Source organism: Equus caballus, chromosome 1 (genome assembly GCF_041296265.1).
Source record: "Equus caballus isolate H_3958 breed thoroughbred chromosome 1, TB-T2T, whole genome shotgun sequence".
NCBI classification, from domain to species: Eukaryota; Metazoa; Chordata; class Mammalia; order Perissodactyla; family Equidae; genus Equus; species Equus caballus.
In genome coordinates, this window is record NC_091684.1 from 149,094,840 (window position 1) to 149,116,733 (window position 21,894).

Here is a 21,894-nt window from a genome sequence, read left to right on the forward strand (position 1 = left end):
GTCACCACGGAAAGAAGTATGGAGGTTTCTCAAAAAATTGAGAATAGAACTACCATATGATCCAGGAATTCCACTTCTGGGTGTTTATCTGAAGGAAATGAAGCAGGATCTCCTAGAGATACCTGGACCCCTATGTTCACTGAAGCGTTACTCACAATAGCGGAGATATGGAAACAATCTAAGTATCCATCAATGGATGGATTGATAAAGATGTGGTATATATACACAATGGAATATTATTCAGCCATGAGAAAGAAGGAAATGCTGCCATTTTTCACAACATCAGTGAAGCTTGAGAGAGCATTATGCTAAGTGAAATAAATCAGACAGAGAAAGACAAATACCATATGATCTCACTTATATGTGGAATGTAAAAATAAAAAAGAAACCTAAATTCATAGACATAGAGAACAGATGGGTGACTGACAGAGTTGGAGGGGGGTAGGAAGTGGGGGGGGGGGGTGGGTGAAATGGGTGAAGAGGGTCAAAAGGTACACACTTCTAGTTAAATAAAATAACTCCTGGGGATGTGATATACAGTATAGTGATTGTAGTTAACAGCACTGTATTGTATGTTTGAAAGTTGCTAAGAATAATCTAAAGTTCTCATCACAAGGAAAGAATACTGTAACTGTGAGGTAATGGATGTTGATTAAACTTATTGTGGTGGTCATTTCATGATATATATACATTTCAAATCATTGTTCAAATCAACATATGTTCAAATCAACTAATACAATGTAGTGTTATATGCCAATTATATCTCAATAAAACAGGAGAGTGGGGGGAAAACACCAGATAGGAGAAGTGGAACCAAACGAAATAGCCACCAGATTGGTAAAAGTTGAGTGATGATTAGTTTGAAAAACAAAATAAAGGCCTCAGAAAAAGGTCGTCATTTCTGGCAGCAGATGAGAACAAAAGACGCAAATTTATATCTTCTGCAAAATCTTTCAACTGGTGAGCTTTCACATTGTGAGATGTGCATTTTTACTCAGGAGCCCATAAAAGTGCCTTTCTTGTAGTTCATCGTCTCGCTACATTATGCACTCTCTCCAAATATTTATTTCCATGTCTTTGAATTACAACAGAGTTTGAAACTTCAGTAGTTCTCTGGTCTGTCTGGATTTTGGCACAGCGGCTGGACAAGGCTCTTTAACTGGAGTTCTTCAACTTCCTTTGTGGCTCTCAGGCAGGTGAGTGCAGCCTGATAGTTTTGGTGATGCGTGAACTCTGGCAACTCCAAGAGCTGGCGTGAGAAAAATGTGCTTTCCTTCAAGTCCATTATTACTGTCTGAGCTGTTCCAAATAGTTAATTTCCTTTAGATAAACTTCTACTTTCTTAGAATCACCATGTGCCTTATTAATAGAACTTCAAAAGGAAATAAACTTGTTTCCTTTCCTCAAGCGAGTGGCAGTCTGAGGAAAACTAATAGGAAAGTGCCAGGCTTCAAAGATGAACTCTATCATCTTCTTCACTGGAAGCCCTGAGAAAGCAGCAAGAAATACCTCTTGTGAGGGCACTTTAATCTCTTCTCCATTGCTGATATTGGTTGACCCTTTGATAACTTAAGTTTCTAGAACCACTTGTAGCTCTTATAATCTGTTATCCAGCATCAGGAGGTATTATCCTGATAGCCATCTCACCCGTGAGATGAGGGCAGGCAAATGTCAAGCATTCATCCAGTTTTACAGTCATGCATTGCTTACTGATGAGGATACGTTCTGAGAAAAATTCTTAAGTGATCTTGTCATTGTGTGAACATCATAGAGTAGACTTACACGAACTTAGATGGTATAGGCTATCACACACCTAGTCCATATGGTACTAATCTTCTGGGGCCACCATTGTATATTTGGTTTGTTGTTGACTGAAACATGGTTACAGGGCTCATGACCGTACTTTGTTCAGACATTCCTCTTTATGTTGCCATGACAACTCCAGAGCTAGGAAGCTCTGAAACTTCATTATTTTTTTGTTTTTTGCTTAAAAAAAGTTCACCAGTGGGGCTGGCCCCGTGGCCGAGTGGTTAAGTTCGCGCGCTCCGCTGCAGGCGGCCCAGTGTTTCGTTCGTTCAAATCCTGGGCGCGGACATGGCACTGCTCGTCAAGCCACGCTGAGGCAGCATCCCACATGCCACAACTAGAAGGACCCACAACGAAGAATATACAACTATGTACTGGGGGGCTTTGGGGAGAAAAAGGAAAAAATAAAAATCTTTAAAAAAAAAAAAAAAAAAGTTCACCAGTGATGGATCCAGAGCAACAGTAACAAATGACTCCAGGAGTTTCTTTGTAGAATCTAAACTCTCCTAGTCATTTGGCTTTTGATCGTGTTAAAAGGCAACAGAGGATTCATCATACTATTTTCCTTCCTGGTGACATCAACATAAACCCTTGTGGAAATTCAGATTTTAGTCTTAGCATTAGACTCAGAAATACATTTCAGGTTTTCTTTTACTTGGAAGCATCGTGCTTGTTTCCTAGCTCATGAGAAATATACAGATGTTTCATTTCATCATCCTGATGTAAGTGGTCACTCTTTGAATCCTCCCTTTCATCAAGTAAGATGGTACCTGCTCTGCTGGTTGTTGTTGAAGCACTGTTGTTTATGTCTTTGTTGTTCGGGTGGCTTTTCAGGGTGGCAAATTCTCTAAGGGGTCAATAGCCAGGGGTTTATCCTGGGATGAATAATGATTAATCTTCATCCAATTTGTGGTTCATATCACGTTTAGGGTAATTTCCTCATTTTTCAACTCAATCCTTACTAAATCCTTTGAAACAACAGGATTTGGTTTGGAGACACTTTTTAAGCATTACTTTTGGAGGTTACAAAGGCAAAATTTTCCATAAGGACAAAGCTTTGGCACTGTCTGTACAGCCTTAGGATCCTCCTACAGGAGGATTTCCTGTGGCATTGAGCTCAGTGTTGCTCTTGTAAGGTTTGCCAGCTTTGGTTTTAATCCTTAGCTATCCGTGGCAGTCTTCCTTCAAAAATTAAAGCTTTTGTCTTCATTTTTTTTCCTCATAAAGCCCATATTTCAGGATGGCTGTTTCACAAATATAGCAAACCAGGGCTCACATATCAGACTTAACGATCGTAAGCTTTGTTTGGGGACACCTCATAAATGGTTTCTGCTTAGAGATTTTCCCATTTGGAAGTTAGCTCGGCACTGCAGCAGCCTCCTTCTGCTGTTGAAGGGCCTTCAGGTCAGCCTGATACCATCCTGAAGACCCTAGAACTGCGTGGCTCTCTGGGGATCCAGCAGAAGTTGGCGTAATGGTTTGGCAGCCACTCTTGTCAAGCTTCAAGCTGCCTGGGGACAACTGGCCTGGAGAGGAGCACGCCTTCATAAGCAGCAACTTCTTACAGGAATCTTTCTTCCTACTCACTAATACAGAACAGCAGGCAGGATAGTAGTTCGGATGCCAGGGTTCTAGTTGAATGCTATGTGTTCTGAAAATTGAATAAGCCATGTAACATCCACAGGCCTCAATATATTTCTCTTCTTTTTTTTTTCAAAAGGTAAAGATACAACTTTTTTTTTTGAGGAAGATTAGCCTTGAGCTAACATCCGCTGCCAATCCTCCTCTTTTTGCTGAGGGGGATTGGCCCTGAGCTAGCATCTGTGCCCAACTTCCTTCACTTTATATGTGGAACGCCTGCCACAGCATGGCTTGATGAGTGGTATGTAGGTCCATACCTAGGATCTGATCCAGTGAACCCTGAGAGCCAAGCGGAGCATGTGAACCTAACTGCTATGCCACTGGGCCAGCCCCAATCTTTTTTTTGGTGAGGAAACCTGGCCCTGAGCTAACATCTGTTGCCAATGTTCCTCTTCTTTCTTTTTTCTCCCCAAAGCCCCAGTACATAGTTGTATATCCTAGTTGAAAGTCCTTCTAGTTCTTCTATGTGGGATGCCACCACAGCATGGCTTGATGAGTGTTGGGTAGGTGTGTGCACAGGATCCAAACTGGCGAACTCTGGGGCCACTGAAGTGGAGCATGCAAACTTAACCACTACACCACCCGGCTGGCCTCATCTTTCTCTTCTAATGAAGGAGTTGTGCTCTATTGTTTACAGTTGTGACATTCTGTGAGTCCAATATGTCTTTGGGATACCACATGGAGCTGTCAGAATGTGAAGGTACTTCTGTTCCTTTACTTGATTTTTAGAGAAAAATATCCTATCATGTAGCAAGTTAGTAGAGGCACATCATAGATTTTCACATGGACTAGTTCAAACTTACCTGTAGAGATCTTGGCTTCACAAAAGCATTTAAGGAGGGTCCGATGAGAAAGGCATGCACGATATCAGGGGACTTCTGAAGTGTCAAGAAGTAAGCAAGGTGAATGATAATTGAGAAAGAGAATGCACAAAGGACAAGACAGAACAAAGGATTAGGCACTGACTCTATTGAAATGGTCTTTTCAGAAATAAATGGTTTTAAAAGGAACTGAATTTTGCCTTTGGAGACCTAAAGGAACATCTCTCTGGCATAATAATTAAGTTGTCAAGACCGGAATTGTCTTCTGAGATAATGATATTAAGGTTGCCTATTTCTAATGAAGTCAGAATCTTTATAGTCCTTGATCTATGTTTCAAGGTGTCAAAACAATGCTGATTAAAGCCTCTGTCTGAAAGATGCGTTTCAGGTGGAGAGCACAGGCCTGTGAGAACACATACTGACATAACCAGCATAGGGTTACCTATATAAGGAGAGGGAGTCATGTAGGGAGGAAGAGAATCATGTCAGTTCAGTTCTTCCCTCCATGATTCTACCAAAAAACACCTGGGTAATAGAACACTGAGCATGGAGGTAGAAAGCTTGGTGTATGAGTGCTGGGTAGTGCTGATCAGAAGGAAAATCTTATTGTACTGTAGGTTAGAAAAGATGGGGATTTAGGTTTAGAAAGTGATCAAACTGAAGAAAGACTCAGTCATTTGTAGGATATGTGAGTCAAAACAACAATGATGTGCCACTTTTTATCTGTCACATAGGCAGACGTTAGAGGGGGTGAGCCAAGTGTCAGTGGTGATGTGGATATGCAGGAGCCCTTGTGCATGGCAGGTGGTGGCGATGCCTGGAGAGACCACTCAGGAAAGCAACTTGCCAGCAAGCCTAAGCACAATAGAGCAATTTTGTTTTGGTTGCGGGTTGGGGATGGAGAGAGGGGCTTTGCATGGATTGATAACATATGATCTGCGTTCCCAGGAGTCAAAGAATTTAAGGAAAGAAAGAAAACATGCTGAACCAATGGGTTCAGGAACCTGTCTCTTCCAGCAAAATATTGTGAGACTAAGGTGAGATAAGGAGGAGACTATAGACGTGAACTAAGAGAACAGTTGGAAGTCAATCAAGTGGAGCAGAGGCTTCCCCAGGCTGAACTGAGTGGGCCACACTTCCAATGGCCTCAGTTATGATGACCCTTCCTCCTTTTGGTGATTTTATGATGTGACAAGCCACATACATGTGAAATAAACATTAATTTTGGAAGAACACTAGCTAGTTCCATTTTGGAGAAGTTATATGCAATGGACAAAGAATGAGATCACAGAGCTGAAAATAAGTGCTCTGAGCCAGGAAACACAAACATTTAAGTTCTGCAGACTTGGTAACTCTCCAACTGTGGTGACTACAGGCAGTGTAAACAAAGCAAATGTTGAAGAATTCACGTTACCTCACCTGTTTCACCATTGACCCCACTGCATGGAGGGAAGGGCTGGGGAATGGAAAGACTTCGTGTCTTGTGTAGATTGTCTTAGTAAACCAGCTTTTTAATGTTTTTTTTTCATTTTATATCTTTCACTTTAGATTTCAAGAGCAGTTGTGCAAGACTAAGTGGATTTTTTAACTGTATATAGTCAAGGTTTCCAACTTGATGATTTGATGTATATATACATTATGAAATCACTCTAGTTAACCTAATTCACCCTGATTAACATGTCCAGATCCTGCCATTTGCAGCAACATGAATGGACTTGAAATACATCATGCTAAGTGAAATAAGCCAGACAACAAATACTGCCTGATCTCACTTAAATGTAGAATAGAAAATACTCAAACTCATAGAAGTAGAGAGTAGAACAGTGGTTGTCAGGGGTTTGGGGAGGGAGAAATGGGGAGATGATGGTCAAGGGCTACGAGGCTTCAGTTCTGCAGGATGAATAAATGCTGGAGGTTGAATGTACAGCCTGGTGACTATAGGTAACGATATTGTGTTGTATAGTTGTAATTTGCTAAGATGGTAATCCTAAGTATTCTCAACACACACATATGAAGCCTATCACTCTGTTGTCTGCTGTCACCAAGCAGGTTGAACCTACTAGAAGGTTAGGACAGTTTGAGGAATCAAGAACTCTCTAAGTATTTTCCTCATTATAAAAGTCATATACCACAACACAAAAATTTTGAAACTTCGAGAAGAAAATATTAACCATTTCATCTCTCAACATTACACCTATTATATTGCTTTCTATTCTGTGTTTTTCTAAGTGTATTTTTCACATAGAAAGCATTTTGCTTTTTTTACTTAAAATTAAATCATCTATGGCTTTCTGTTTTTCTAATTTTTAGGCATCAATATAAAGAGCTGCATATTATTCCAGAGAGACTTGATGCTGGGACCTACAGCTACTGCTTTATAATGGTGAGATCTTGGGCAAGTAACCTACATCCTAGGACCTGGTTTCCACATTTGCAAAATGAAAGCATTCTACTAGATGAAAACTTCCCTCCTAACTAACATTCTGTCACAATAGCGGTAGAGCTGGGACTAAAACTCAGATTTTTCTCTTCCTCTTATGTTGCACAACTGTTGCGTGGAAAGGGATTTTAAAAATAGAGTTCAAACCTGTTTGCCATTCAGGAAATCCTTTACAACATTCTTGACAGTGATCCTTCCAGACTCTGCTTAAATACTTTGCCGGAGAACTTTGAGCTTTGTAAAGCAGTCCATTCCTTTATATAAGAACCCAAACTGAGAGCATGTGCTTGCTTACTTTGAACAGAAATCAGCTTCCATGTAACTTCTTTCCACTGGCTATGGTTCTGCCCTTTGCAACGCACAGAGATAGTCCAATTCGTCTTTCACTTGACCGCACTTCAGATTCGTTTTCTCGAGGAAAATACTCTCATTTCCTTGAAATGACCTTGAAACATCTGTTCTAGATTTCCTGACTATACTGCATGTGTTCTTTGTATGTTGCTGTTGATGTTCCTCTAAAACTGTGGCACCCAGGAGAGAACACAATGTGTGGTCCTACCAGAGTACATTGGAAACATTTCCTTTCTTTCTTCATTTGAACATCACAATTTTATTAACACAACCCAGATCACATCAATTATTTTAGCAGCTGAATTATACTATTTGTTGGCTTATATGAAATAACCAGTCAAAACTCTTTCAGCTCTTATTTGACATGAATGACTGTACACAAAATTTTTAGCCCAAATAAAGAAAGCTACACATACTACTGATAAATTTCTTTTTGTTCGTTTGGTCCATGTTTCCAGCATAACAAGGGAGATGTTTTAGAATGTGGATTCTGCTTCTAGCTGTGTCACCTGCAAATTAAACATCATGTCATCTAAACCTTCCTCCAAACTACTTGGAAGTGTGATCATGACAGAACCAAGCATACAACCTTGTTACTCTTTACCATCAGAGGGGGAGGACCTCCCTGAGATGATTTCCCAAGCTACAGTGTCTGGTTGGAAGTGTTAGAGAGTTGAGAAAAAAGGATGATTTTTAAAGTCAGAGATCCTCCAGGCAGCTGATGGCTACTTCCACGTAAGGATGATGTTATTTGATTAGAAAGAAAAAAGAGTAGGAACCACCAAGTTAAGCAAACATTGCCTCATGAGTCATAGTTTTCCTTCCCCATCTACCTGGGTCTTGGCACCAATAATGTAGAAAATCAAAAGGAGAAAGTTTTCCTAAAGATTCAGGGGGAAAATACTTTTTACAAAGCTAAGAAGTTGATCTAATTTATTGCTATTTTCTAGAAGAGCTTTATGCTTAGTAGTGAGACTAAAAAAGTATTGCTTAATAGAGTCAACCAGATCCTTCTTGGAAGATGACCTTGTGCCCTGCCAGGCAGGGTCTCACAAACATTTCTGCAGGGGTATCCTCTCTGCAGGAAGAGGTAGGAGTCCTAGATCCTAGAAGAGCTTATGGATGGTAGAGCTCAATACCCTAGTCACCTTGATTGAGCAACCTGTTAATTTCTCTATAATTCTATCCTAACCACAACTTTAGTTTTGCATGCTGAAGAGAAGGAATCTTCATTAGAGTACAAATATGGGGAGGAATGCTTTATCCCAAGAAAAAGCCATGAGAACATTTAGAGAGGGTTTAGGGATATATGGATACCATCTATAGAAGGAGTAAGTGGTAATTTACATTACAACTTTGCTGAGTGGATATTTAGTTCCCCAGATATTAGTAGTAAAAATAAATGACTGAGCATTTTTTTTTAAGGAACAGGAAGTTCAGTGGGAGGACTGCAGACATTACTCTGTAGCCAGTTTTACGGTAGAGAAATTTGAACCTTTGAGAATGATAGTGTTGGAAAGAATAGGAAAGCTGGCTGACCATCTGGGACCCTTAGGGGACAATAAATGAAGTGACTGGGGATTTGGGGGCACTTAAAAATAAATGAGGTAAACTAACATGTTTTTAATCCCTTACAGTTTATGGAATTTTAGATCTTAGCATGAAGCTCAATCATTCATTTTCTATATAAGAGAATTAAGATCTAGAGAGATTAAGTGACTTGGCCAAGGTGACAAAAAGCCAGCGGTGGAACTTGCAGTAGAGAGAAGGAATCTAAGCTTCCAGGCTGATCCTGTTCACTACCCACCCCACTGCATAGCCCTGTTCTCTATCTCTTTCTCTTTCTGTGGTCCTCTGACTATAGCTCTCTTTAAGGCATAGCTATTGAAGAACAAGGAAAGAATGGAATCCTTTTATTTGCTAGTGGGTGGCATTATACGTAAGCCTCATCCCTCACTGTCCATCATAATCACCCTCACTCCATTCTCTTCAACTCTCATCCTTGCTAACTCTCACCCTTGGCTGCTTCTTACATAAGACTTGTCCTGAATGACTAGAATTTCAGTGTGGAAGTTTGAAATGGTAAGGATTTCCCACTCTGCCACCTCTTCTCCTGTAGTTGAAGAGAACTTTCTATTAACCTAATTTTTGAAACATGTTGCCTCCCAGTCCTTGGAAGATATGCATTGTAACAAAACCTGTAGTTGGAGAGGAAAATGGGAAACAATAGAAGATTATGGGTTATTCTAGAATAAATGCCAAACAGGTTCATGGGCCAAGGGGGAAATCTGCGTATTTACAAATATTTGATTAACTTCATTGTATAGCAGTTCGCATAGATAATACAGCACCTATGTGTTTTGCAGTTTGCTTTCCAAATTGAATGAAGTCTTAGTGCTGCTTCTGGAATGGCAGTTGATTTTGACCTTTCCTCACTCATACTTTGGCTCCGTGGTGTTTGTCACATGTTTCAGGATCAGTTCCAGTCAGTACACAGACACCAGAAAGGGTGAACATTTTGAAAAGTATTCTATCAATACTTAAGATTTAAGATTTGCCACACTTTGGACTCACAGGGTGAGTCTAGGGCTACAAGAGCATTCAGTGATTATCAAATCAATCTCCTTATATTTTCTAGGTGGGGAAAGTGAGAATGAGAAAGTTCACTGACCTCAGGTGATGAGTATTTACTGAGGTAAGGGAGCCAAACCTTTGCTTCCACAAAGTAGTTCTGTTGAATTCTTTCTATGTTCTGTAGTTCCCAGTTTCGTGTTAATGGAGGGCGAAATTCTCCAGGTTCAAAGAAGCATAGCCAGTTATGGTGAAGTTAGAGCCCCCTAGGGGTGAAGGATCTTGGCCATCTTCTCAGTAGTGTGGTGTGGTGAGAAGGGCATAGGTTTTGGAGCCCGATTCTTAGTTCTGCCACTTCCTGGATGTATGTCATTGAACAAGATTCTTAATCTGAAACTCTGTTTCTTCATGTGTAAAATGGGCTAACAGTAGCTTTCTTACAGATTGTTTTGAAGATTAAATTAATGTAAAGTGAAAGCACTTGTCATAAACAGCTATTTAATTAATGTTAGTTTCCTGATCTGGTTCCTCTGTTATCTCTTTCTGTTGGATGAATTTGTGGTTTTGCTGAAAGTCTGTGCTCTGCAGAGCCTCCTTGGGAAGAGGGTTGATGGCAGTGATGGGTCTGGTCTTCCAGAGAGGACTTGTGGGTATTTTAGCGATGTATTTTTCCTCAGTGACCCTTATGTCTGGGATAGAGTTTCTGAAGAGGATCCTTGGGAACTAAATATAATGGTCTAGCTAGATTATTATTTATAGCACTTTTCACTTTGCTTCCAGAAGCTGTAACAAAATACTCTTAACTGTCCTTTTGTCAGTTCCCTCTCAGACAGTGGAGTTAGCCCCAGCCTGTGGTTAATTTCTCTGTCCATCGGTATGCACTTGTCATTTAATAAATTCACTTATTATCTGTTCACTTTTATGTATTATTTTGTTGGAGCTTAATTTTCTTAAGCTTTGTATGTGTTTCCTTTGTTTGCAACAGAATTGTAACGCTTCTGAGGAAACAGAAGGCCTCTTGTATATTTTAATTAGAAATATTCTCTACATTAATTAGAAATATTACCTACAGTGTAAGATACTGTGGATGCCACAGAAACGTGAAGACAGTTCCTAGCTGTTCAGGTAGAGTCACGTTTGAACTCTGGGCTGAGCTAGGTTTCTCTGAGCACATATATGGTGGAATTTTTCATAGTAGAAAATGAAAAGGTGTTTGTGGCCAAATGAGCAAGTCTACTTCGTTTCCATGGCCAGAGTTTGAAACCATATGACATGGATATGAGAAACATCCGTTCGGGTTTTCATTCTTTCATTGATTTGTTTGTTCAAGCTTTTCTAGTTTAATGACTGTTTAGTACTTTGTATATGAAAAACACCATGGCAGGTCCTTTGGAGAATAAAGAGACAAGTCAATTGTAGATGCTAAGTGTGCTTACATGATGCTGACAGTCTGATCTCTACATTTTCATTCTGTTAAAAACTAACACAACAGCTTATATCTTTTCTTCAGAGTACTGTTTCCATATAGATGGGCTCATATGGGAGGAATAAGTTTACTTGCCAATAAGTAGTCTCACCCCACTAAGAAGTGATACATTGTGCGTGCGTGCGTGTGTGTGTGTGCGTGTGTGTGTGTGTATACATATATATATGTTATATGTTTTAACAGTGACATCCTTTGGCTTTACTCTGCCATCACATTTTAGGTACACGTGCTGGAGCCTGTATTGGTAAAATGGTCACAGGGTGTTGATTTGGTTCACAAACTAGTTGTACTTCCGTTTGGCCAGAAATGCAGGGAGATAACATAGGCAGAGGGAAGGAGTGGGAGAGTTGATATATTTCTTACAATAGGAGTTTTAGCATCTCAACTCTTGATGACAACTTAGTATTATTTTTTTATAAACCATGACATATTCCCCAAGACTATTTGGAAAAATTAAAAGCAAGAAAAAGCCAAAATACAACAAAAATCACCTGGCTTCATAACCCAGATATAAGCAAAACTAATGTTTTGTGTAGCTTTTAGAAAATTATATGTACTATACATATACATTTGTTCATAAATATGTAGCACCATTTAAAATGATTGTAAAAGTAATGTAAATGCATGCTAAACAATAATAGTATTGAATGGCATGAAATAAAAAGTCAGTTTTCTAACCAACACCATCCCCTCATCCTTCTTTCTATATGAAGTAGTTTTGATCATTTCTATTTTTATTCTTCTCGTACCTACTTTCATAACTCCAAATAATAATAACTCCATTATGAATTTTTTAATGGATCCCTACACTGTGAAAAAACGTTAACTCACATATACTAACATCTCTCTTCTAATTACAAATTTTAATAAAAAATGTATTGGCTTTCATCTGTTGAATGTTATAATTTTAAATAATAGGAATATATTTTATTGATCCAATAACCTTAAATGTGTATCTTGACTGTATGTTAGGTAATAATATATATAAATATGCATCACTAGCACTCCTTCCTTTTTGTTTTTCTCTATAATTTGTGTTAATTTATCCAGACCACAGTTGATGGTTTTGCAGAAAAATCCAGGGGGTGCCATTCTTTCATAGTCATCATATCTTTGTATAGTTATTGCAGTAAAGTGTCCTGTGGAGGGGCTACCATTTTGTAATTCACACAAACATACCATTTGGCTAAGAATAGACAAAATTGATAAATTTTGTGCGGTATATTCTGCAACTATAATGAAACGTTTTGTCCATATGTCTATTGTAAAACCTGAAAACCAATAAATATAACATTGCATATTTACTCCAGAACTGTGAAGTCTGATGTGATCCTTCTGTGAATGTAGTCTCCTATGTGGCTACAGTTCTGGTGCTTATGGAAGAATGTGCTAAGCAGGGAGGTCAAGCAATTATCTGGTGTTACATGCCTTCATTTGGTTCGAAAGCCTGTTACATTTCAATTTGCTTCATATTTTGACAATAATTTTTTTGTTCAGGTTTTTTTCCCCTTGGGTTTTTAATTTCAATTTTTGTACCTGTTGAAAGCTCGTCACTGAATCTTAAATGAGATATTTGTTAAAGCTACTTTCTTAAAGACCTCCTTCTAGGAGTGCTTTCACTGCTTGTTCTGGTTTAGGTCAACTGGGTCTAAATCTCTAGGCCTGCAGTTCTTTTCCTAGTATTTGTGTTTCCAACTTTTTCCCAGTCTTCGGTTATGTCTGCAGCTTTTTAGATCCAATGTTTTCCTTTATTCTCAAATTCTTACTGCGTTTGTGGAATACATCAAGTAATTTTGTTAGAAAATGTGCCTGGGAGATAACTTTGAGTCTTTAAATGTCTGACTTTCTACCACTCCTATTCCAATGCCAAAATAAGGAAAATTACAGTCTGGAATGCCATCACGCATGCTGAAACTCTAGTCTTTCCCAGTTAGTCAATACACTTTCTTTTAAAGAGTGTGTCTTCCTTTTTAGCTTAGGTATCAACACCATGCTGCCAGCCTTCTTTAAAGCGATAGGGTTCTACACCATCATTTTTATTGGCTTCTTAGTAGTCCACTATTTAACTAAATGATAACCAATAGACATCTACATTATTTTTAAAACTTTTGCTATTAGAAACAGTGCTGTGGAGAGCATACTTATCCTTAATTATTTAATAACACCAACTTCTTATATACAGGTTACTATATGCCAGTATCTGTCTATGTAGTCTACATAAACTGACTTGTTAATTCCTACAATAACCCTAGGTTGTGACCGTTATTATTCCCATTTTACAGATGAGGAACTGACCTACAGAGAGGTTAAATGATTTACACAAAGTCAAACAGCTTGTAAATGGCAACGTTAGGATTTGAACTCAAGCAGCGTGGCTTGAGTCCCTGCTCTTAATCCCTCTGCTCTTATTTCCTTAGCATAAATCTCTGGAGGTGGAATTCAGGGTCACAAATAGGGCATCCTATTTTTGTTAAGGAAGAAAGTGCTCCTGGTAACTGTTTACTAGGCACACAAGCAGTAGAACGTTAGAGGTGATATAATCTGAGGTTTTGAGTTTCATAATGAAAATTCCAAAGACTGGCTCAAGAGTGGCTCATAGGAATTCTGGGTGCTAAAGGACCCGGCTCTGAGAGGTGAAGGAATCCTATCCATTTACAATTCTGTAGTGGAAATTTGCATTCTCAGCTAGCAAAATTCGATTTTATCATCTCTGCCTTGAAGGGAGCTTTATGTTGGCTTGTTTGTTCCCTAGAGAGGGAGGAAAAAAATAAGCAGAACAGAAAATGAGGTTAGTTATGGCCTTGCAATTGCACTGTGATGAAAGTGGTATTTGGAATACCTCATCTGAGCTAATACTTGTACATGCCACGTTAAAAGTGTAATCCACAGTTTATATGATTATATATATATTTTTTTAAAAAGTGCTAATGTGTTTAGGGAAGTAGAACCCAAGGCAGGGGGAGGGATATTAATGTATAAAAGCCAAAGGGCTGTCAGAACAAGCTCAGTGGTCTGATATTTTTACTGAGATTACATGGTCATTCAAAGAAAGCTTATTGCTGAATAGCAGCTGAATTTGCCTTAAAAAAAAAGTGAAACAGGTTTTGGATGGCTATCATTTACTCATTAGTTTCTAGCTTCTAGACTTCTGCATGCCAACAGATGAAACTTTCAGAAGCTGATGGTGTAAAGAATGAGAGAATTATTAAAGTATTTTGGGGGGGGGCCTGCCTGGTGGCGCAGCAGTTAAGTTCGCACGTTCTGCTTTGGCAGCCCGGGGTTCACTGGTTTGGATCCCAGGTGCGGACATGGCACCACTCATCAAGCCGTGCTGTGGCAGGCGTCCCACGTATAAAATAGAGGAAGATGGGCACGGATGTTAGCTCAGAGCCAGTCTTCCTCAGCAAAAAGAGGAGGATTGACAGCAGATGTTAGCTCAGGGCTAATCTTCTTCAAAACAAGACAAAAAACAACAACAAAAATTTTGGTGCATCTTTTTATTTGATCTTGCCAATTGGTAGCAGTAGATTACTAAGGCTGAAAGATAAAGAAGTAGTCACTATATTATAGGTAATGAAATAGCTGCTTGAAAGGGTTAGTGTCCAGAAAATGTATGAATTAAGAGCCCCCAAAAAGTGTATTTCCAAAGAAGCAGTCATGACTAGAATACCATCCACCAGCCTCAGTCTTTTCTTAGTTGCTGAGTTTCATCTCAGGTGCATTTGTATGTATTAAACAAAGTTCGTATTTTTGAGAGAATCTTTCCAGAGATATGCATAGGGATATAGAGAAGAAAGAATTAACTATTCCTAGAGAATAGAAAGATGGGGATGAGCTGTGTTCTCCAGGGCCAGACTTACCACAGTAACGATGCAGGGGAGATGGACCCTGGGCACTCTCAGGATTGTTTTCCTTTCAGTGAACTCCTATCTCCATTCCCACTTGTACACATGGTGTACTGTTCTCTACCAAAATGATTTCTGATAGAATCATGTTTCCCCAAGCGGTGGAATAAACTTCAATGTATTCTTTCCTTGGGATATTTTAAACACAGAAAATATTAGTCTGAAAAACAGTTGAAGGCAAGAACATTTTTGAGGAAAAAGTTGGGAGATGTCTCTTACTAGATGACAAGATTTGTCTCCTACAACTGATAAGGCCGTGTGGTGTTGGTACAGGAAAATAGATTAATGGGATTGAATAAGCCAATGAATAGACCTACATGCATATGGCAATTTGGTGTGTAACATGTGGTGTTCCAAAGGCATGTATATCAGACACACAAATCAATAGATGATCTAAATTTGGAAAGCAGAATTTAGAATAAAATAGACTATCTTTATGACCATAAGAAAGGAAAGATTTCTTAACACACAATATAATTCAGAGGGGAAAACACTGGATAATCTTAGCTACATTAAAATTAAAAACTTTTTATCAAAAGATACTATAAAGGAAATCAAAAGATAAGCCACAAACTAAGAGATATGTAATGCATATAACATAAGAGAATAGTATCCAGAGTATATAAAGACCTCTTACAAATCATTAAGACCAACAACTCAGTAGAAAATTGGGCAAAAGATATTAACAGGCAATCCTCAATTAGAAAACTTGAATGGCTGATAACCTCTGACCAAGATGGCTTTAACATTTCCCTCAGATTGACTAATCTATAGGCAGTATTTTTCTTACTCTAGGCCTTTGACCTCCCTTTTCTTAGAGTATTTACTTAAGCAAACTTTTAATTGTAAATTCTTCCTCTGCAGATTTGAGATATAAATCTTTTTAAAAGTCTGTTACCAGTTTCATAAACTTAAAATGTCTTTCTCAGGGACCTAGGAGCCATCCCTTTGAAATGTAATCATCGGGAGACATAGCATGTGCCATCTCCCAGTTCTTTTCGGAGGGGAAGCTCCAGTGGCCTAGTCACAGAGAGAAAAATTTGGAAACTCAGGAATAAGTGAACGTGCTGGACATATCCCATCGATCGACCCCCATTCTCGTGTCCTTTAGTACTCTTCCACTAGCTCACCTCAGCATTTAAAAATCCTTCTGCCATTTGTTTCAGCAGATTTCAGTTCAGGACTGCGTTTTGTTCTGTCTCTACCATTGCAATAGCCTTGAAAGAAGTCTCTTCATCTGTTGAAATTTCTCCATGGAATTTTTGCTTTGATACCTCCACTCAGGAAAATACAAAATTAAAACTGTGCATATATGCCATTTCACAGCCACCAGAATGGCAAATGTCAGAATGGAGAACAATAGGGGCTCTTCCACAACTCTGGTGCAAATATAAACTGTCATGATTCTTATGGGGTACAATCTGGCAATCTGGACAACAGTTGAAGCTGTGCCTATCCTCTGATCCAGAAACCCATTTCTACCTGTATACCCTAGAGAAAGTCTTCCGCAGGTGCACCAGGAGATGTGTAGAATAGTAAATATAGCAGCTATGTCTGTAATTTAAAAAAAAACTGATACTAGCTCAACACAAGGTTGACATAAGGGAAGCCATATTGTAGAAAAGAAACTATATTGTAACTTTGAGGGACTTCTGACTAACCCGGCTGGATCTGCACCCTCCAGGAGATCTACCTGCTCTGTAGATTTTATGACCCCTGCTTGTGCTTGTAACTCCCAACTGTGATAAGAATATAACTTTGTTCTGAGTTCCTTAGGAAGGTGATGACTTCTGAACAGAGGGTCTGTGCTATAGCAATCATCAATGAAAACTGAAAGATCTGGTGTGCCAGCTCCCAGTCTGTAACACCAGAGGATCAACATTCATATCCCTCTCCACTATAACCCACTGGCCTATATAACTGCTTCAAGATTCTGTTCCCCCTTAACGTGGTTCTTTTGGACATTAGCCAGCCATCTTCCTCCTTGCTAGCATGCTGTAATAAAATGCCGTTTCTCTGCCACCATCTTGCCTCTTGACAATTGGCTTTTGCCTCATGGCGAACAGATGGTGCCCTTTGTGTGGTGACGAAACCAAAACCTGAAACAACCTAATTTTCTATCAGTGGGAGAATGGGTAAAAATTATGGTGTAATCATAAGACAGAATACTGTATAGAAGTTCACTAAAGTCACAAATATAAAGTTGAACAAAGAAATGAAATTGCAGAATACATACAGCATTGCGTCACGAATATAAAATTTAAAAGCATTCTAACCAACATCTTACATTGCCTGGAGATCCTTACATGTCGCCATACATTTATATTTTTACTACATGATCAACTTCAAATTCAGAGAGTGGTTACCTCTAAAGATAAGAGTATGGAGGGAGAGGGTGATGGATCCAGAAAGAACATATAGGGGATTTCATATGGGTTGACAGTGTTTTATTTTTTGACCTGTGGGGGATCAGAATTTGCAACCCAAAAATGTCTCTTTGGCTTGATTATTTTTAAGAACAAAAGACTCAAACTTTGACCCTCCCCCTAAGTGCCTAAAAGAATTTAAGATAGAAGGGCTGTCCCAGGAAGAAACTATCACCATAGATAATTCTGGGTGTGGTAGAAAGGAAGGCAAGACCCATTTTATCAAAGTTCTCTCTGGGTCCCATCGTTTATAGATGGCCCAGCAAACATTCTTCTACCAAATATTTGCGTTTCCATCTCCATGTGAATTGCCTTCCTCCCCTTTGAAGTTCCAAACCCATAACTGAACATCCTGCTTTGTCTTTAGCTGAAGATGGTATTTAAGGTGGTGCCTTCAGCCATTTTGATGAGTTGCTCAGTTTTCCTGAGTTTCTTTCATGTATACGTGTTACTAAATTTGTTTTTCTCCTGTTACTGTCTCATGTAATGTAATTCTTAGACCAGCTAGATGAACCTAGAGGGTAGAGGAATATTCTTCCTCCCCTACAGAGGTGAGTGGTAGAAACACCAGATATAAAATATTCTTTACACATGTAAGTTCTAAAATTTTAAAACTAATTTAAAAAATTGATTTTGGGGAAAAGAGTTGGGTGCTTCTACTTCATTATGTCAACATACAGGTGTCACTTGAATGTTTTACTGTGTCCTTGAGGTGGAGCACTCTTTGATCTATAAATGGGATTCAACCAAATTTGGGTTTGTGGTTGGATGTAACTCCAATCCCACTTCTGCCTCTGGAACACAGTGTGATCTCTGAGTCATCAAAGTGCTTTCCAGACATGCCAGCTTACTTCAAGGAGAGAAGCAAATGCTGATACTTGGCACAGAAATCTTGGGGATAATATCCAGCTCTGTGAGCCCCTTAGGCCTGTTTTAACTCAAAGACAAGACGGTAGGAGACAGTCACATCGATGGTCCCAAGTAACTATGAGATAAGAAGGTAGACAGGGGCCTGGAGTTGGACATGGGTTCCTTCCAAGATTTCTAACCCACTTATTCCTCCTCACTCAGCTGAGTTTCCATGATGAGGAACCACATTTCCCACAAGTTGGGAAGTTCCTGGGGACACAGGTAGCATTTCTAATGAAGTTTGTGTCTAGGACTGAGGGCCAGGATGGGCACTTGTAGTAACGCCCAAGTGGAGTTTTGGGTTGGGATGGGGGAGGAAATGCCACTACTCTTTGTTTTCTGCTCACAGCTACAAAATGCAGGCAAACCATGCAGAGGGATTGGGATGAAGAGTGACGCATAGCGTCATTATCTAGCTGGGAAACCTATTAAAAATGCTTTCAGATATGTAAAAAGACCCTAATATGAGGATCTTCATTTCAGGGCAGCTGTATAAGTTCCCAAAGGAAAATAAGCCATGTCTTCTGAGTGCTCTGTGGTTGGTGTTACCTTTTGTTTTCTTTTAAATTTGTATTGCAGAATGGCTTTGGATTATGAAGAGAAATTAACGAATGGCTTTTCCAAGTCCTCTCCGCCCATTCAGAAACTTCAACTGAATTAACCAAAAGAGCAGGCACTAAATGAGAGAAAAGCAGCCTATTGGAGAGTTTTGTGGATGCAGTAGGCAAATTCAGATGTGGCACTGATGACCCTTCTTCCTATAATTGGACTGGTGGTCCCAAGGCAGAACATTGATATGTGTGGTGATTATGGGTCTTCCTGCACTACACCTTGGGCGATTGTCATGGGGGAAGTTGTGGAAATGGACTTGTTCTCAAAGATCATCTGAGTAAGTTAGATGTACCCTCCAGGAAACCCATCCTCTGATGGGCTCACTTGTAGAAGAACTAAAATTAAAAAGAGTGATAACACTTAGTGTTGGAAAGGATGTGGAACAACTGAAACTCTCAAAGACTGCAGGTGGAGTGCAAGATGGTATAGTCACTTTAGAAAAATTTGGTAGTTTCTTGTAAAGTTAAATATATTTTTACCAAATGGCCCAGTAATTTTACTCCCAAAGGAATTGAAAACGTGCACACAAAGAATGGTATGAAAATGTTCTTAGCAGCTTTATTCACAATGACTATTCCGCTCTTACGTACTTACCCAAGAGAAATGAAAATGTGTAAGTAAATGTTAATGACAGTTTTATTGGGGCTGTTACCCCAAACTGGAAGGAAAAAAATGACCATCAATTAGTCAGTGATCACATAGTTGTATATTCATACAATGGAATGTACTATTCAGCAATAAAAAGAATATCGATTCATGCAACAACATAGATAAACATCAGAAGCATTATGCTAAGGGAAAGAAGCCAGACACAAAATACAATGTATTATATGATTCCATTAAATTTTTTTACATTGTGGTAATGTGATATTGTGATTTATAATAAGAAAGATGTATTTGGTCTTCATCCCATTTTTGGTGCAGAGTTCCCAAAACACTTGGAATTTTCTAAGCAATGAGAGCAACAAATGCATCTTTTGTTATGCTAATGAGATGAACTTTTTGAAAGCACCTAAGGATGGGGACTTGTTGACAGGGGAACTAACCATATGATAGGAGACTTTCACTCTCATTCTCTGACCTCTGGGGAGGGGAGAGGGACTGGAGGTTGAATCAGTCGCCAATGGCCAATGATTTAATCAATCATGCCTATGTAATGAAGCCTCCATAAAACTCCGACAGGATGGGGTTTGTAGTGCTTCTGGTTTGGTGAACATGTGGAGATGCAGGGAGAGTGGCCTGCTCCTTCCCACATACCTTGCCCTATGCATCTCTTCCATCTGGCTGTTCCGGAATTATATCCTTTTATAATAAACTGGTGATCTAGGAAGTAAAATGTTTCTTGAGTTCTGTGAGCCACTCTAGCAAGTTAATCTAACCCAAGGAGGGGGTCATGGGAACCTCTGATTTATGGTTAGTTGGTCAGAAGTACAGGAAACAACCTAGACTTGCAACTGGTATCTGAAGGCTAAGGAGGGGATCGTGGGAACCTCCAATCTGCAGCCAGTTGGTGAGAAGCACAGATAACAACCTGGGCTTGCAACTGGCGTCCGAAGTAGGGGAGGTACAGTTGCATGATGCTCTTGTTAACTATAGGCACGGTTTTGTACAGCAGATCTCTAGAGTTTATTCATCTTACATAACTGAAACCTTGTACCCATTGATCAGTCACTCCCTATTTCCCCCTTCCTCCAGCCCCTGGTAACCACCATTCTACTCTACTTCTGAGTTTGCCTATTTTGGATACTCACGTCAGTGGGATCGTGTAATAGTTGTCCTTCTGTAACTGGCTTATTTCCCTTAGCATAATGTCCTTTAGGTTCATCCATGTTGCCGTATATGGCAAGATTTCCTTTTATAAGGCTGAATAATATTCCACAAAATGTTTATACAACATTTTGTTTATCTGTCTGTCAATGGACATTTGTATGATTCCATTTAGGAGACAGATAACAGAACAGTGGTTGCCAAGAGCCTGAGAATCAGGAGAGGACCGTGAGGTAATATTTTAGATGGAAGAAACGTTCTATATCTTGATTTTGGTGATGATTACAACTGTGTACATTTATTATAAGTCATCAAATTGCACACTGAAGTTTTTTATTTATTTATTTATTTATTTTTGAGGAAGATTAGCCCTGAGCTAACTGCTGCCAATCCTCCTCTTTTTGCTGAGGAAGACTGGCCCTGAGCTAACATCCGTGCCCATCTTCCTCTACTTTATGTGGGATGCCTACCACAGCATGGCTTGCCAAGCGGTGCCATGTCCGCACCTGGGAACCGAACCGGCGAACCCCAGGCGGCTGAGAAGCGGAACATGAGAACTTAATCATTGTGCCACTGGGCCGGCTCCCAATTTATTTTTTTATTTTTAATTTTTTTTTTTTTAAAGAGTGGCATCTGAGCTAACAACCGTTGCCAATCTCTTTTTTCTTCCTGCTTTTTTTCTCCCCGAATACCCCCAGTACTTAGTTGTATATTCTAGTTGTGGATCCTTCTAGTTGTGGCATGTGGGACGCCACCTTAGCGTGGCCTGATGAGTGGCGCCATGTCCGTGCCCAGGATTTGAACCGGTAAAACCCTGGGTTGCTGAAGTGGAGTGCGGGAACTTAACCACTCGGCCACGGGGCTGGCCCCTGCACACTGAATTTTATTGTGTGTAAATTATACCTCAAACCTTGTTGCAGAAAAAAATTATGAACAAAGAAATCCAGAAAAGCACAAACAAAAATAAAAGCAAAAATATTGTCAAATAAGTTGAAATTTAGTGTTAAACATGTAAACAGGGTAAAAAGATAAATTAAGTGAGGATAAAACGCATTTCTCCTGAAGGTGACAGTCGTAAACTGTAAGAACCTGATAATGTAGCAGCTAAGTATATAAAACATGACCTATTAGGTATGCAAGAAAAACTTGATGAAATACA